The sequence below is a fragment of the Pseudorca crassidens genome, chromosome 9 (assembly GCF_039906515.1).
Source record: "Pseudorca crassidens isolate mPseCra1 chromosome 9, mPseCra1.hap1, whole genome shotgun sequence".
Lineage (NCBI taxonomy): Eukaryota > Metazoa > Chordata > Mammalia > Artiodactyla > Delphinidae > Pseudorca > Pseudorca crassidens.
In genome coordinates, this window is record NC_090304.1 from 24,271,707 (window position 1) to 24,287,119 (window position 15,413).

Consider the following 15,413-nt stretch of genomic DNA (forward strand, 5'->3'; position numbering starts at 1 on the left):
GAGAGACCAACAGTGTGTCCAGAGTTCAAAGGGAGTTCAGCCCTAATCTGGACATTACAATCTGAGCCAATCTAACCATGCAGGCTCTGAGGACATTATTATCAGTCAAGTGTAATTATAGATAAAATAGTTTTATTAATCACCTTCCTAAGGAGACTGTGTTTATCTGATGGCTGTGCATGGCATGGGGGGATCTGTGCTGTGTGTGGTGGGTCTCTGGAGAGAACAGGGTGTCTGGGGGAGAGCACGGCAGATATAGCAGCGAGTGTGTCTGGGAGCTGTGTCTAAGGGTTATGCAGGCTCTGTACACGAGGGATGGTAGAATTCTGCCTATTCTCCCCTATACCTTGGATCTGTCATAATTCTTTTCCCCCAAAAAATAGACTTTTCTATATTTGTACGTAGCTAGGGTCTATGGAGCTCCCAACTGCCAATTCCACCTGCAGGTGCCCTCTTTTTATTTAATTTTTTTAATGGGAGTATAGTTGCTTTACCATGTTTGTTAGTTTCTGTTGTAGTGAGTGAGTGAGTCAGCTATATGTATACATTTATCCCCTCCCTCTAGGACCTCCTTCCCTCCCCCCCATCCCACCCATCTATGTCATCACAGAGCACCAAGCTGAGCTCCCTGTGCTATGCCGCAGGTTCCCACTAGCTATCTAATTTACACATGCTAGTGTATATATGTCAGTCCTAATCTACCAGTTTATCCCACCCTCCCCTTCCCCCACCATGTCCACATGTCTTTTCTACGTCTGTGTCTCTATTCCTGCCCAGCAAATAGGTTCATATGTACCATTTTTCTAGATTCCACATATATGCATTAATATACGATACTTGTTTTTCTCTGTCTGACTTACTTCACTCAGTATGACAGACTCTAGGTCCATCCACATCTCTACAAAGGACCCTATTTCGTTCCTTTTTATGGCTGAGTAATATTCCACTGTATATATGTACCACATCTTTAGCTATTCATCTGCTGATGGACATTTAGGTTGGTTCCATGTCCTGGCTATTGTAAATAGTGCTGCAGTGAACATTGGGGTACACGTGTCTTTTTGTATTATGGTTTTCTCAGAGTATATGCCCAGTTCTATTTTTAGTTTTTTAATGAACATCCATACTGTTCTTGCAGATGCCCTCTTTAGCCACTAATTGTCTGCCACGTTTTCAAATCTTACCTCCAGATCTATCTTGGCTTGTCTTAAACGTCCATCACCTTAAACTAGTTTGTCAGTTGCAAGGGATCCTGATGAAGTAGTTCTCCTTCTGTTCTGAATATTGGTTGGCCTGACCAGAAGTCAACTCCACTCACCTCTGGTCAGGATAAATGAAACTCCTTTTCATTTCATGAAAAGATCCTCCAGAAAGTCTCCAGTTCTGATTTAAACTTGGTTAAACATCAGTGGTCAGGTGGGTGTCAGGTAACACTCCAAGGCTAGGTTCCCCCTACAGTGAGGGCTAAGCAACTTCCCAGAGACTGTGGGCCAGGCACGTAGCCAGCCTGGTCATCTCCGCCCTTCCCCCCAGTCTACTGGCAGCGTTAGCTATTTGGACAGCCACTCTCGGCACAGCCATGGTCTGTTGGCCAATTGTGCAACTCACCACTTGCTTTGGCTGGAATACTTGACCCAGTTGATTATTTCCTCCCTCGGAAGGCCTTGTGCAAAATCTGTCTTCTGCCTTAATGCAGAGGTGCCACCTGAACTTTGTCCCAAGTGACAGCTGCAGCCTGGGGTGGATATAACCCCCAAATCAAAAAGACCCAGCGCCTGTTTCCCTCCCATAGAGGCAGGTGGCATTCACATTCTCCTCTGGGTACTGCAGAAGGGGCGAACTTACCAAAGTCCACCCATAGGGTTTGTGCAGAAATATGTTAAACTGGGCCAGCTGGGATCTTTATGGCCAAGTGGCAGACCTGTTGGCCACTCTTCAGGGTGAGTTGCTGGGATTCCTAGGGCCTCTTTGCTCCCAGAAGGGCACACTGGAGCTCAGGGGAAAAAAAAGTTTGGTTGAGGAAATGAACATCTTATAAAAGTATTGCTCCATTTAAGATAATTAATAACTGTTGGCCAAATATGGTGGCCTTCTTCTAACTCCCAAGGTTGATCCCCTTTTGATAGATACCAGATAAGAGACTGAAAATGAACCAATGGATGGATGAATATCTACTAGGTGCCAGATGCACACACCTGTATTATTTCAATTAACCTAGTGAATAGCTAATATTACTCTCATTTTGTTGATTAGGAAATTGAGGGTTGGATAAGTTTAATAACAACAACAGCAGCAGCAATAATAATAATAATAGTAATAATATAGTAAGTAGTATAGCCATGATTTATTGAGTATTTAATAAACGCCAGGCGTTGAGCTAAGTACTTCTTGTTTCATATTATCCATTTAATCCTCACCAGAACTCTATGAAGTAACAGTGTGTTTATCCAAGCTTTTAGATGAGGAAACTGTGTCTTCAGAAGATAATTATCACTGGCTACTAAGTGATAGCACTAAGCTTTGAACCCACATATAACAGATTCAAAACCCAGTACTCTTTCTTGCACTTGTTTTTCCTTTGCTACCTTCTCATCTGGCTTTTGCTCTTAATAATACCACAGTTGTCTGTTTAGTTATTGTATCACTTGAAAATGTTCAGCCAATTTGCACAGCAAAGGAAACCAAAAACAAAATGAAAAGACCACCCACAGAATGGGAGAAAATATTTGTAAATGATGCAGCCAACAAGGGATTCATCTCCAAAATATACAAACAGCTCATGCAGCTCAATATCAAAAAACCAAAAAACCCAATCAAAAAAAGGGGTAGAAGACCTAAACAGACATTTCTCCAAAGAAGACATATAGATGGCCAAGAGGCACATGAAAAGATGTTCAACGTCACTAATTATTAGAGAAATGTAAATCAAAACTAAAATGAGGTATCACCTCACACCAGTCAGAATGGCCATCATCAAAAAGTCCACAAACAATAAATGCTGGAGAAGGTGGGGAGAAAAGGAAACACTCTTGCACTGTTGGTGGGAATGTAAATTGGTACAGCCACTATGGAGAACAGTATGGAGGTTCCTTTAAAAACTAAAAATAGAATTACCATATGATCCAGCAATCCCACTACTGGGCATATACTCAGAGAAAACCATAATTTGAAAAGATACATGTACCCCCCATGTTCATTGTCGCACTATTTACAATAGCCAAGACATGGAAGCAGCCTAAATGTCCACTGACAGAGGAATGAATAAAGAAGATGTGGTACATATATACAATGGAACATTACTCAGCCATAAAGAAGAATGGAATAATGTCATTTGCAGCAACATGGATGGACCTAGAGATTATCATACTAAGTGAAGTCAGACAGAGAAAGACAAATATCAGATGATATCACTTATATGTGAAATCTAAAAACACGATGCAAATGGACTTATTTACAAAACAGAAACAGACTCACAGACTTAAAAAATAAACCTATGGTTACCAGAGGGGAAAGGTGGAGGGGGGAGGGATAAATTAGGAGTTTGGGATTAACATATACACACTACTGTGTATAAAATAGATAACCAACAAGAACCTACAATATAGCACAGGGAACTCTACTCAACATTCTGCAATAACCTAAAGGGAAAAAGAATTTGGGGGAAAAAAATACATATATATATATATACATATATATATATAAAAAACTGTATCACTGTGCTGTACACCCGAAACTAACACAACATTGTAAATCAACTATACTCCAATATAAAATAAAAATCAAAAAAACAGAAAAGAAAATGTTCAGCCACGTCCCATATCTCACTGGTTCTTTGGAACCAGAGGGATAACTGTTGACTCAGAATGAAACTGAATCCTACTGATCTGCTTTTGTACTTTGAGAGGAATTAAAACATCATTTCATGAAAAGAGATGAGGGCAAGTGATGTCCAGGACCAAAGAAGACACCTCTTTTCTCTTTAACTCCAACAGCTCAGTGATAACTTCCCCAAATGCGGACCCCTAGACAAACACCTTGGGGGTGGCAAGTTCCACATTGGAACTTCCCTGGGTTTGCAAGTTCAAGGCACAGACAAGTCAGTGTTCATGTGGACTTCTCGATGATGCTGGGCAGCTTCCCAAATTTGAGGGCTCTCCCCTCAGATTTATAAGCGCTCATAAGTACCAGGAATTGTTGGATTTCAGTTAGGATATGATGACAAACTCTGGAATAAAACGATAAATCAGAAAAGTTCATAATAGTGAAAGACTGAATTTTTTTTAAAAAGCACAATGCCTGAGTTCTTACACTGTTCTGTGTTTATAGCCAAGACTGTTTCTCTAAATGAGTTTCCAACAAAACCAAACTCAGCAAAATCCAGTGTGTAATTTAGACCTTTGTACTTTTTAATGGCAAATTAAGTTGTGGGAGATAGTAGATTACAAGGAAACAACCAAAGAAAACAGTGTTAGTTCAAAATGAGTGGAAGAAGAAAACCCCGTAACAACCTCTGTAAGAAAGAACAGTGCAATCCTGGAAAAATACATGGGTGAAGAGTAAGAGAAAAATCAAATTTGTTGACCAAGTATCCTTGCTGACCTGCACAAATTTGCCCCTGAAGAGCAGACAAGATCTGAGGCCTCCTCAAATTTAAAGTCCTCGTCAACTAGGATCCCCCTTGTTCATAGGGGTGGGTGCGCCAGACAGCATGATTCAGACCTCCAGGGCCGCCACATGGTGGCATGTGTTAGACTCAAGCCAACCTTCCACAAGCTCCTGGTCTATCACATACACATTCTCTCCACACACCTGCAGGTTGCCTCTTCTTTGAAAGAGCCTGTCCTTCTGCTCATCCCAGACATTACAGAGCACCGTGGGCCATGTCCTAAGCTTTAAATTATGCAATCCTAGGATTGAACTCTGGCTCTGCTACTTGTTAGCTGTAGACCTTGGACAAATGACTGAAGCTCTTTGAGACTCAGTTTCCCCTTCTGTAAAATGGGGATAATAACAACCCCAGCTCCTACAGGTGTTATACTTGGCACATGATAAGCAACCATTTTTAGCAAGTCCTTCCAATTTTTCATGGCCCAGCTCAAATGCCACATCCCACAAGAAGCTTTTTCTGACTGTTCCAGCCCTTATTGTCCTCCCGCTTCCTCAGGTCCTACAGTCCCTAACTCAAAATTTGGACTTATATACTCCCTCTAAATGTTTCCTCTTGAATTTTTGCTAAAGTGTCTATTACTTGAAGGCTACAACTGGGCCTCACGTTTTTCTGTTCCTGAAAATACTGGCCTATTATATATATTTTAATTGCTATATTTACCGAGTCCACATTTTAACTTTTCTGAAATCAGGATAAGCTGTATAATCTATCTGCACGTTTAACATAATGTTTTCTCCCCACAGTGACCTAAATCAGTGTTGTATATTATAATCAACAGCATCTCAGAAATGAGATTTGGTTGACTAATGAGAGTAGATCTACGTGGACCTGCTACAAATTTCCCCCAGCATTCCTCCTCACCCTTCACCCTCCATCCTCACGGCCACCCCCGCCCACAGTCCCTTGATCAAAGACATGCTTTTGGATGACAACTGGCAGAAGTGAGGAGTTTAGTGTGGAGACATGGATATCCGTGTGGAAACACACTTTATGAAACTACATGTGTGATCACTCCCACTGACAGGCCTCAGGAAACTGAGGTTCAGATAAGTTTACCCAGTAAGTCCAATGTCAGCTCACCTACAGGAGGATTAGGTCTTCAACGACTGACTGATTGATTATCTAATGATAGCCTGTTATTAACGGGGTTCCTGAATTAACCAAGCACAGGAGCCATGGCTGCAGGGACTGGTCCATTCAATACCACACTACACCATACTCCAACCAACGCCATGGACTGGCCACAGGAGTCAGTGGTGGCATCCATTCCTCAAACTGTCACCCCCAACAATTCTCTCAGGAAGCAAGCTCTCATGCCTGCCAGGGGACTGATGTTTGGTAGGAAAGCAACTAAAGAAAATACTGTCTTGAAGAATTCTTCCTTTGAGAAGGCTTCTCTTAGCTGGGCCTCTCAGATCCATGCCTTTGTATAGCCATTATTTCTTCAGATTCATTTGCGCTAACCCAAAACAGAAAATCTGATTAGGTTGGCTTCCAGTATCTTTACAGGAAGAAGGGAGACTAAAAATACAATTGTGTCTACTGTTCCATAAACATTATCATAATTCAACCTTATAGTGACAAACTCAGTATTCTTATCTTCATTTCCATTATGCTTCTGTCAGCCATTGACTTTGCTATTGTTTAACCTCCACGACGCCTTCTGTGCTGGAAATCACAGAAAGATCCATTACTTCCATGAGGCTCATAGCCAAGGAGGGATTATCAGGGGAGCTACCTCACGGCTGCTGTCTGCTGAACTGGGGCTCCTGGCTAGGAAAATGGACGGCATGTACAGCTAAAGGATGAGTTGAATATAGGAAACTGGGGAAAGACACCCAAAGAGGAAATAAAGCAAATACAAAATCAGCCAACAAGAATTGCTGTAGCACTTATTTGTGCTTAAGTCCATGTTAGATGTTTTAGGGGACAATAGGTTTATAACCCTTGTCCTTGCTTTCGAGGATCCTGCCAGCGACCTGGGAGGCCTAAGAAAATGGATATCCCCTCAACTTAGATCCTGCCTCCTAGAGGTACCAAATGATAGCATAATGGGGAAGCTTGTGGACTCTGGTGCCATCTTCCTAGGCTCAAATCTTACCTGCAGTTCTACCAGCTGTGTGATATTGAGTAAGTTACCTGAACTTTCTATGCCTGTTTCCTCATTAGTAAATTTTAGATAATAATAATAGTACCTACCTCAGAGGAATGATGCAAAGGTTAAATGCTTTAATACACGTAGCATGCCTAGACAGTTCCTGGCACCTAGTAAATGCCAGATAAATGGTAGCCACTGTGACTATTCATTGCAGGAGGGCAATATTATCCTACTTGGTATGGTAAACTTCAAAATCCGGCGATCTCAATCAACCTCTGCGTTTCTCTCCGTAGACCATAGTCACCACTCGGTGAGAACTTACTGTGCACTGGGAATCACAGGAATACTTCCAGATGAGAAACTGAGGCCCTGAAAAGTTGTTGCTTCATCTAATGGCTCCCAGGTGGCAGGTGCCAGGAGTTGGTTATCATATACACCTACTGAAAGAAAACTTTTCATTCTTAAATATTTAAACCAGTAGAGCATAGAAAATGTAATTTCTCCAACAGACTATTTTCTAAAAAATAGTTTTAGGATAATAGAGACAGGGATACTAATCCAAAGCTCATACACTTCACCATCACCCTGAAAACCTGTCCTGCTAACGGCATCGTCTGTGAATTTACCTAAGTGTATTTTTTAACTCACTTTTGTTTTCAGCCTGTGCTGCCCCTTGGGGTGGTGGTGAGGGTAGCAGATTGGGGGAGAGAAAAATGACTAAAGAAATGTTGGCCCAGGTTAAATGGGGGTAGGATCTAGGAAAAGCGCGGAACCCATTACATCTCGTAAAAGGAATTGGGTAGGAACCTCCAGCCTTACGTCAGGTGACTTGTCTTTTAATTCACTTCTATGATACATGCACATATATTGAGCATCTTCTTTGTCCCAAGAACCATACCAGACAACAGGGAATCAATGAGGTGTCAGAATTTCTCCTCTACACTGAGAGGTAGACTATGCCAGCAACAGCCATGAGACTCAGGGATCTTGAACCAACAGAGGGGGAAGGACCCCCTCTGAGGCCAGTGCTGAAGCCAGAGCAAATGGAGAGACGCCAACTTGAGCTTCTGTGTCTATATTGTGGTTTTAACACTGGGCAGCCCTGAGTTCAACCCAGGCTTGATCACTTCCCAGCTGGGTGACACCCAGCAAGCCTGGCACCTCTGGTTCTTCATCCTAAAAAGAAGGTAGTGATAGCTACTTCCCAGGATTACTGTGAAAAATAACCAAGGTACAGCAGGTGAGCAATTTTAGCACAATGCTTGGCATATGGTAAATTCTCTACGTGTGATTCCCTCTTCCCTGTCCCCATGCAGCCACCCCAGGAGCACCTAGAGCCTGGTTAGCATGGTAGTTAAGAGAATGGGCTCTGGAGGCAGAAAATACTGCTCTGCCGCTTACTAGCTGTGTGACCATGGGCAAGTTATTTCACCTCTCTGTGTCTCAGTTCCTTTACCTGTAAAATGGGGATAATAAGTAGTACCCTCATCAGAGAGTTGTGAGAATTTAAGGCAGTGATGCACTAAAAGGTAAAAGGAAGCATATGAAATTTTTCAAGCATTCATTCGAGCAAACTTCGATTCCAGTCAGGCATTGCCAAACTGGAAGTGGTTAGGTGTTTAAGAGCGCTCCACCCACAAGAGCCACGGGAATGGTTTTTATAGTACAGACGTGGAAGCAAAGCAAGGAAATTATCTGATTGGCTATAGCTTAAGCAGCTGCTTTATTTGGGAAATCCCAGTCTGCTGCCCGTGATTGGTGGTTTTTAATTTCATTTTTTTCGGATACGAGCACATTTACAATCAACTCCGGCTTAGGTTTCGGTTTGCTTGCTTGGGTTACCCAGGCATTAAAGCCACCACAGTCAAACGGCCTCCTTGTTTAACTACTTTAACAAATGTCACGGCAGCCCATAGATAACAGAGCACACACTAGGGCTCTCACCACTTCCCAGCTTTGAACTCATTTACTTCACCCAGCACCCTATAAGGGATGCATTCTTTTCCCCTCAGTTTACAGATGAGGGAACTGGGATGTTAAGGGTAATAAATAAGCTTCCCAGACTTACCCAGCCAGAAAATGGAAAGCCAGGATTCAAACCTATGAAGTCTCCCTCCAGAATCCAGGCTTAGTCACTCTGTGGCTCTTGCAAGCCTAATTCGTGCTACCTGTTATTGCTACGTGGTTGAGACAGCAGAAGGAGGATGGGCTGGAAAGTCTAAAATACTTCATTCCTTCTTCTGCCCCCTTCTGACACTCAAATACAGGTTTTATGAGCTTAGTGTTTGATACCATCCAAGATCTCCACTCCAATCAAATTTAGGTTCAATGTAATAGTTAGACTCCATTAGAGTCAAATTCCTCTTTTATTTTGGTTTTATCTTAATCACCCCTTTTATCCACTAGTCCAGAAGCCAGTAATTCCCCACAAAGGCACCCAGATATGCAGTATTACACATTCAGGACCAACACAGTTTGTTGTCATCACATTCATTGCCAGAAACTTGAAATAGTTGCACCAAGACAGCATAGAAACAAATATAATTTCTCCAAAAGATTCTTTTCTAAAAACGATAGCAGAACAAGGTGTTTTCCATGAAAACCTCTCTGCTGAGAAGAACATATGTGTGTGGATACAAACACAAGAAGACTTTCCAAAACTACTGACAAGATGGGAAAGTACCCAATGGTGAGAAACATGGTGTGTACGACCATCCCAGTCCCCTAGATGCTGAAGAGGAAGAAGCAAATCACAGAATTTTAGAGCTCAAAGGAATCTCAATGACCACCTAATCCAGTTCTTTGCAAACTCTTTTTAAGTGCGAATTCTTTTGTTCAAGAGAAATCTTATCCTGAAGATTTGTATAAAAGCTGAGATGCTCTTACTGAATCAGGGAGGAACAGCCCAGAACCTAACCCACTCTGCTTTCATCCTCTCACCCCCAGCAGTTCTTATGAGGGCTCCAGGGAACCCTTGGGGTTCTTCAGAACACAGTTTGAAAATCACTATTCTAACCCAACCTCTTCCTTTTACCATCAGGGGAAATGAAGCCCAGAGAAGCTCCCTGACTTGCCTGAGGTTACACAGCAAGTCAGCAGCCTAGGCAATCCCCTTATCTTCCTTCAACACTTTTTCCATGATGACACCTGAGTCCTCTAATGAACTACCTTTTGTTTCTCCAGACTGTATATGTGTTTTTGTATGTTTGCACCCGTCCCCAGTGTTCCCAAGAAAACCTAACAAACCAGTCCCTGCTTTCACTCTAAAGTTTGGAGTCTGCAATTTGGACATAAGCTCTTGGCTGCCCAGGAGAGCTGGAAGCACAGGGCAGAAAGGCAGAGGGTTGGCAATGCTGTCCTGAGGCAACCAGGAGACACTCTATTTTCAGCCTGAGTTGGGTTGAGTTTCTGCTCTTACAGGGAAGCAGGTAGTTCTCAGCAAGTCACCTGAGAGCTGACATCCAAGTCAGACCCCAGCCTAGAAGCTGTGGACACCTGACTGAACCGCTAAACCTCTTCATTTCTCCATCCGTAAGGAGGAGAGGAAGGGAGAAAGCCACCACATGGCGTGTTATGTCCAAAGAGGTTAGAAGTTGAATAGCTCATGTGTCCGATGGCCGGTTATGCTTTGTGTGAAAAAGTGGAAGCAAGACCCAACATTGGTTCTACAAGCTGGCTGTTCCCTTCATCTGCTCGGAAGGCATGAGGTCGGAGGAAGTGGTGGAGAGGGGCTTTCTGATGAACGCGCTCCGTCAAAGAAAACGCTATGATCACAGCGAAACAAAGGGCTCATTCAGTACTTCACTTGCAGGACCTCATATGACCCCCAGCGCACCCAGTGGGTAGGCCCTGCTATTTGCATTAGAGCTAGTTACCTTATTAACTAGCTAGTTGAGTGGTTCAAGGTGACACGACTAGAAAATGATGCACCTAGAATTTGAATTCAAAGTCATCTAGCTGCAAAAAAAGTCATCTAGCTGCAAAAAAAAAAAAAAAAAAAGTCATCTAGCTGCAAAGTCTGTGTTCTTAACCACTGCCCCATCCTACCCTTCCACCTTGCCAAGCTGCGCGGGTGCGGGGCGGGGGGAGGATGACGGGATATCCAAATTCGCAGGACTCTGTCAGCCCAGGAGGGGGGCGGCAGACATGGGCACCACAGCTGGATTCCCAGGGTTTCCCCTCCAGCTTGCCCTAAAGAGAGTTCCCAGCAAACACAGGATCCCAGAAAGCTCCCAGAGGCAAGAATTCTCGGCTTGTTTACTGATTCCCCCGGGTTGCAGGGGGAGGGGGCGGGGTGTGTGTGAGCTGGGCACAAAGGCAGGATAAAGGTAAACTTTCTGCGTGTGAGAACCATTCCCCCCTCCAAGGAGCCGTGTCACACTGTATGTCACCGTCATCAAAGGGGCTGTGCATAAACCTGAAAAACCAAACGGACCTGTCTGTAGGTGTTACTTATATCACAAGGCTACAGGTGCCTTTATTTCCACTGTACGCCGGTGCTGGGAGCGCCCGCCTTCTCTTGCCTTGAAAACCTCCTCTTTGGACCCAGCACCGCTGTCCTCAAGTAAGCACCTTTTCTTTGCTCTTTTGGATGAATTGTAAGGGGTGTCAGGGCTTAGAGCCTCCGGCTGGGGCCTGGGTCTGTGGGTCTGTCCCCAGCTCCAGACTGCCCGCCCTCCTGCCATGTCCATCAGTCACAGTGCCTCCCGGGAGCTGTTTGAGTGGGATTTAACTGCTTACCTGAGAGAGACATTTTTGCATCCTCAGGCTGTGTAGCCAGCCACCCACCACCGCCATGGTAGCCCCCAGTGCCTCTGGATCACTTGATTAAACCAAGGGGAACTAACTAAGAGAGAATGCATACAGGCACTCTATTCTCTACCCTTCCTAAAGCTAACCTTAGGAAGGGAAGCTGGATTTTACAGCAAGAAATATTCAGCTTCAAGGAAAGCCCACCTTCTCCTGCCTAAACGCCTCCTTTTCCCATCGGCCTGCTCATGGACACCCTGCCCCCGAAACAGAGAAGATAGCTGCCTTATTACAGATTAGGGCGTTTTTCAGGAGATTGTCTTACGTAATAGCTTAAAGGAAACCCGTTCTGCCCTCTCACACCACCTCCATATAGAATGCTTCCAGAAAAGCAATGGTTAGGGTTTTTCCACTGTATTTATTCTCAGACCTCTGCAAAGACTCTGCAGTATGTGGTGTTCTTGTGCATTCGCCCCCTGCTGGCAGCCACCAGTAGCACATGCTCCCTTCTCCAGCTGGAGCTGGGGACCCACGTTCATTTGGATGTGCTAAGAATTTTACAAACTGGAAAGGTTATCAGACATCATTAGGGACAACCTCTTCGCTTTACAGATGAGGAAACTGAGGCCTAGAAAGGTAAAGTGATTGAGGGAGACAGCTTCATGTTTTAGTCTAAAGACGCAGGGAGAGGGGTTGTTTGTCCCTCTGAGTGAAAGCTTAAATCTTTTGTCCCCATGTTCTCTGTGAGAATGTTTTTCATGATTCAAGGTGCTGTTGACAAGAGTTTTCACAGATTGGTTTTCTTCTTTTCAAAGAAGTCACCTGAGTAGCAACCTTTTAGATATATTGACAATGATTGATTTTCTTTCCCCCCCGCTGGGACAGGAATGGACATACGTATTATGCCTACTCATCTACATGTATTATCTAATTTGGTTAAATCCTTGGGATATCCTGAGTATTGTGTTTCAAATCCCCATTTTAGAGATGAGGCATTTTAAAGATGAGCTCAGAGAGGGTCATGGATTTTTACATAACACACTTTGTATGAAACAAAAATAAAGAATAAAAAATACAATTTCTGCAGGCTGAGTAGTAAGAAACGTGTCCCACGTCCCTTGCCTTGTGGGTGGCAGAGGTGGGATTTAAACCCCAGTGGATTTAATCCAAACCAAAGCTGATGAACTTTGTACTGGAGCCCACAGTAAACTATACGGCGTACCTCCTATGAGTCTTTGCTGAATCTTCAGAAAAACAATGAAAAACAAACTAACTAGCAAACTCCCTACACAAGCCAAAGAAAGATGAGGAATCACTTGGCAAGACGTCAGCGAGGCAGCTCTCACAGCTGCTGTGGTTTCTCCCAGAGCAAACACTCAAGCAGCCAACCCACAATCCTTTAGTAGCAAGTATTGAAGTAGTCCAGTGGGTTTTCCTCCATGTGTCCCTTCTTAGGGAGGTCCAAAAGGTGGGAAGTGGACCCTGACCTGCCCACAGGGCTTGGGACCTGATGGACACTGGGATATCGCTGAGGCTTTAGAGGACAAAAAGCTTTATTTTTCTCAGTGAGATTGCCCAGGTGGTGGGATCAGGGAAGGCCCTCCCCGGCCCCCTTCTCCATGGTTTACACCCTCACAGCCTTGTTCTGCCCAGTGATGTATTAGCGCATAAACAGCCAATGTGTAGGTGCTTCACTGGGTGGATTTTTGGTCACATGCCCGAAGTGAAGTTGATGATCTCTGCCAGGGTCAGGAAGGAATTTTCCTCCTCTGGCTAACTGGCCAAGGCTGGGTGGTTTTCTGCTTCTGCTCTCTCTGGAAGGCTGAGCAGAGGTGCCACGGACACCACACCTGTGACTGCTGCCTCTGACTCGTGTGAGGGCAGGAAGCCCCCAGCCCTGTCTCTCTGACTGTGTGGACCCTCCCCGTGCACCTTGGTGAGTGAGCCGACTCTCAGAAGGGATAGGAAGCCTCTGCAGGCACTGGGGACCTGAGCGTCCACGCCATTCCCAAAGGTCCAGCCAGCCTTTCTCGTGCATGGAAGAGAACCCACTTGATTCCTCCCCCTTGTGTGGAATGTGCTTGACCCTTTCCTACTTATTAGGCAGCTAGAATGTGGACTACACTTTGGGGAAACTGATTCCAACTGCCGTGGGTCTGTGGATGGGCCGTGAGTGAGGGTCCAGAGTACTTAAGGTGCCTGGCTAGCCCAGGCAAAGAATGTCCAGAGTCCACAGTGGGCATAGGAGGAAAGGGAGAAGAGAAAATCGGGGGAATTTTTAGAGCTAAAAGTTGCATCTCTGTAGTGATTGAATTGTACTCCAGTTTGCACCATCCAACTATACCACCGTATATATACATGTGCGTACGCGTGCACACGTGTGGATGTGTCGTCCCACTCCAGTGGGTTCCTGCAGAAAGTCACGCAGCTGGGGCAGGTCTTGGAGTCCACCTCATCGGTGTGTCCATTTAGCAGATGAAGAACTGAGGCTCGGCGAGGAGCAAGTATATGACTCCCGGGCCAGTGCTCTTTCTGTGATGACAAACCAGCCAGCCCCTCAAAAACCAAAAATGTGTGGTTAGAACAGCGGGCCTAGGACCCTCCCTAGACATCCCTTCTTGTCCTGCTGCTGATTCGAGTTCTAACACAGTGCTTCTCAACCTTTTTTTTCATTATCACACCCTCTAAGGAGCCTTTTTAGATCACTGTTTCTTAATCGTATCCCTTCCATGAAATGCTAATATCACAGATTTACTGTTTATCATTTACGCACTATGGCCTTTTGGAGGGTCATAAAGGATTATAATGGCTAAGATTTTTCTGACCCTCAAGAACCAATTTTTTCCCTCTAGGGTCACTGTCCCCCCCACTGGGAATACATATTCTAACTTCAGGCCTGGCCTTACACATTACTGGGCACCAACGTCTTCACTGAGAAGAGGGTCCTCAAATAGCTGTTCTCTCCCACCACCCTGTTCCACCTACATTAAAGGAATCTTAAGGGCTAAAATGTTCAATTATTAAAAGGACCATAGAGAGCCTAAGAAGCTGGGCTGCGGAACACAAAGCAGCCATTATTCCCAAACTTTCACACCTAGAGCCCACTGGCTAAGTGCCCAAGGTCTTTTGTGGAGAATCCAGAGTTAATAACACCCCGTCCTCCCACTGCAATAGCAAAAAAAAAAAAAAAGCTGCTGCCTTTTATAAAACACATCTTCCACAAAGCAAAAGCTAATTACAGAAGAAAAATGCATGTTGTACACCTGAAGACAGCCCTTTAAGAAAACTTGATGGATATACTTTGCCATAGAAGAACCAGCAAAGGGAATCAGATACAGATGGTGCTGTGTACAGCCCTGGAGAGATTACAGAGCAAGCCAGTGGGCTGGTGCAAAAAGAAGAAAAAAAAGAAGTCTTTAAAGGAGGTAAATATCGTACTGGTCAAAAATATTCCTAATTTTTATATGATCAAATTCAATTTACCAAATGACTTTTGAGAGCTTTGCTAGGCAGAGATGAGGAAGAATGCACTCCTACTGTCACGTTATGTATCTGGAGGATCCCTAATTGACATCGAAGACCTGGGAACTGTTTTCTATTTTCCTCCGCTTGGAGGCCACCTCTCCTTTCTCCAAGCCCAGCAGTGAAGGTCATGTCAGAGGCCTGCCATTCTCTTCCTCCATTTTCTGAACCTCCAGCCCAGAAGGGCAGGGGGCATTTTTACCTTGAGCCCTCACTTAAGAGAACTTTTCTGGGGTCATGTCCAGAAAGAAGAAGGGGCTTTGGGCTCCAGGGGCCCTTCCCTCCTTCATAATCTCCCACCCCCATCCCTCTTCATCCAGCCACCTGCTCTGGATATAAAACCAATCAATCCGTGGGAAAATCAGAGTCCAAACC

The 15,413-nt window shown here is 44.4% G+C and overlaps 1 protein-coding gene across 2 annotated transcripts in view; it reads left to right on the plus strand.

The window, feature by feature from the left end:
* The first annotated feature begins 11,248 nt into the window (after window positions 1-11,248).
* The window catches only part of ELF5 (E74 like ETS transcription factor 5), a 29,884-nt gene continuing 25,719 nt past the window's right edge, over window positions 11,249-15,413 (plus strand). The window contains exon 1 of one of the 2 annotated variants that reach the window (XM_067749456.1): window positions 11,249-11,331. The gene's annotated coding sequence lies outside the window, so the exon portion shown is untranslated. Of the gene's footprint in view, window positions 11,332-14,803; window positions 14,942-15,413 lie in introns of those variants that run through there. The other variant, XM_067749457.1, reaches the window with a different exon arrangement.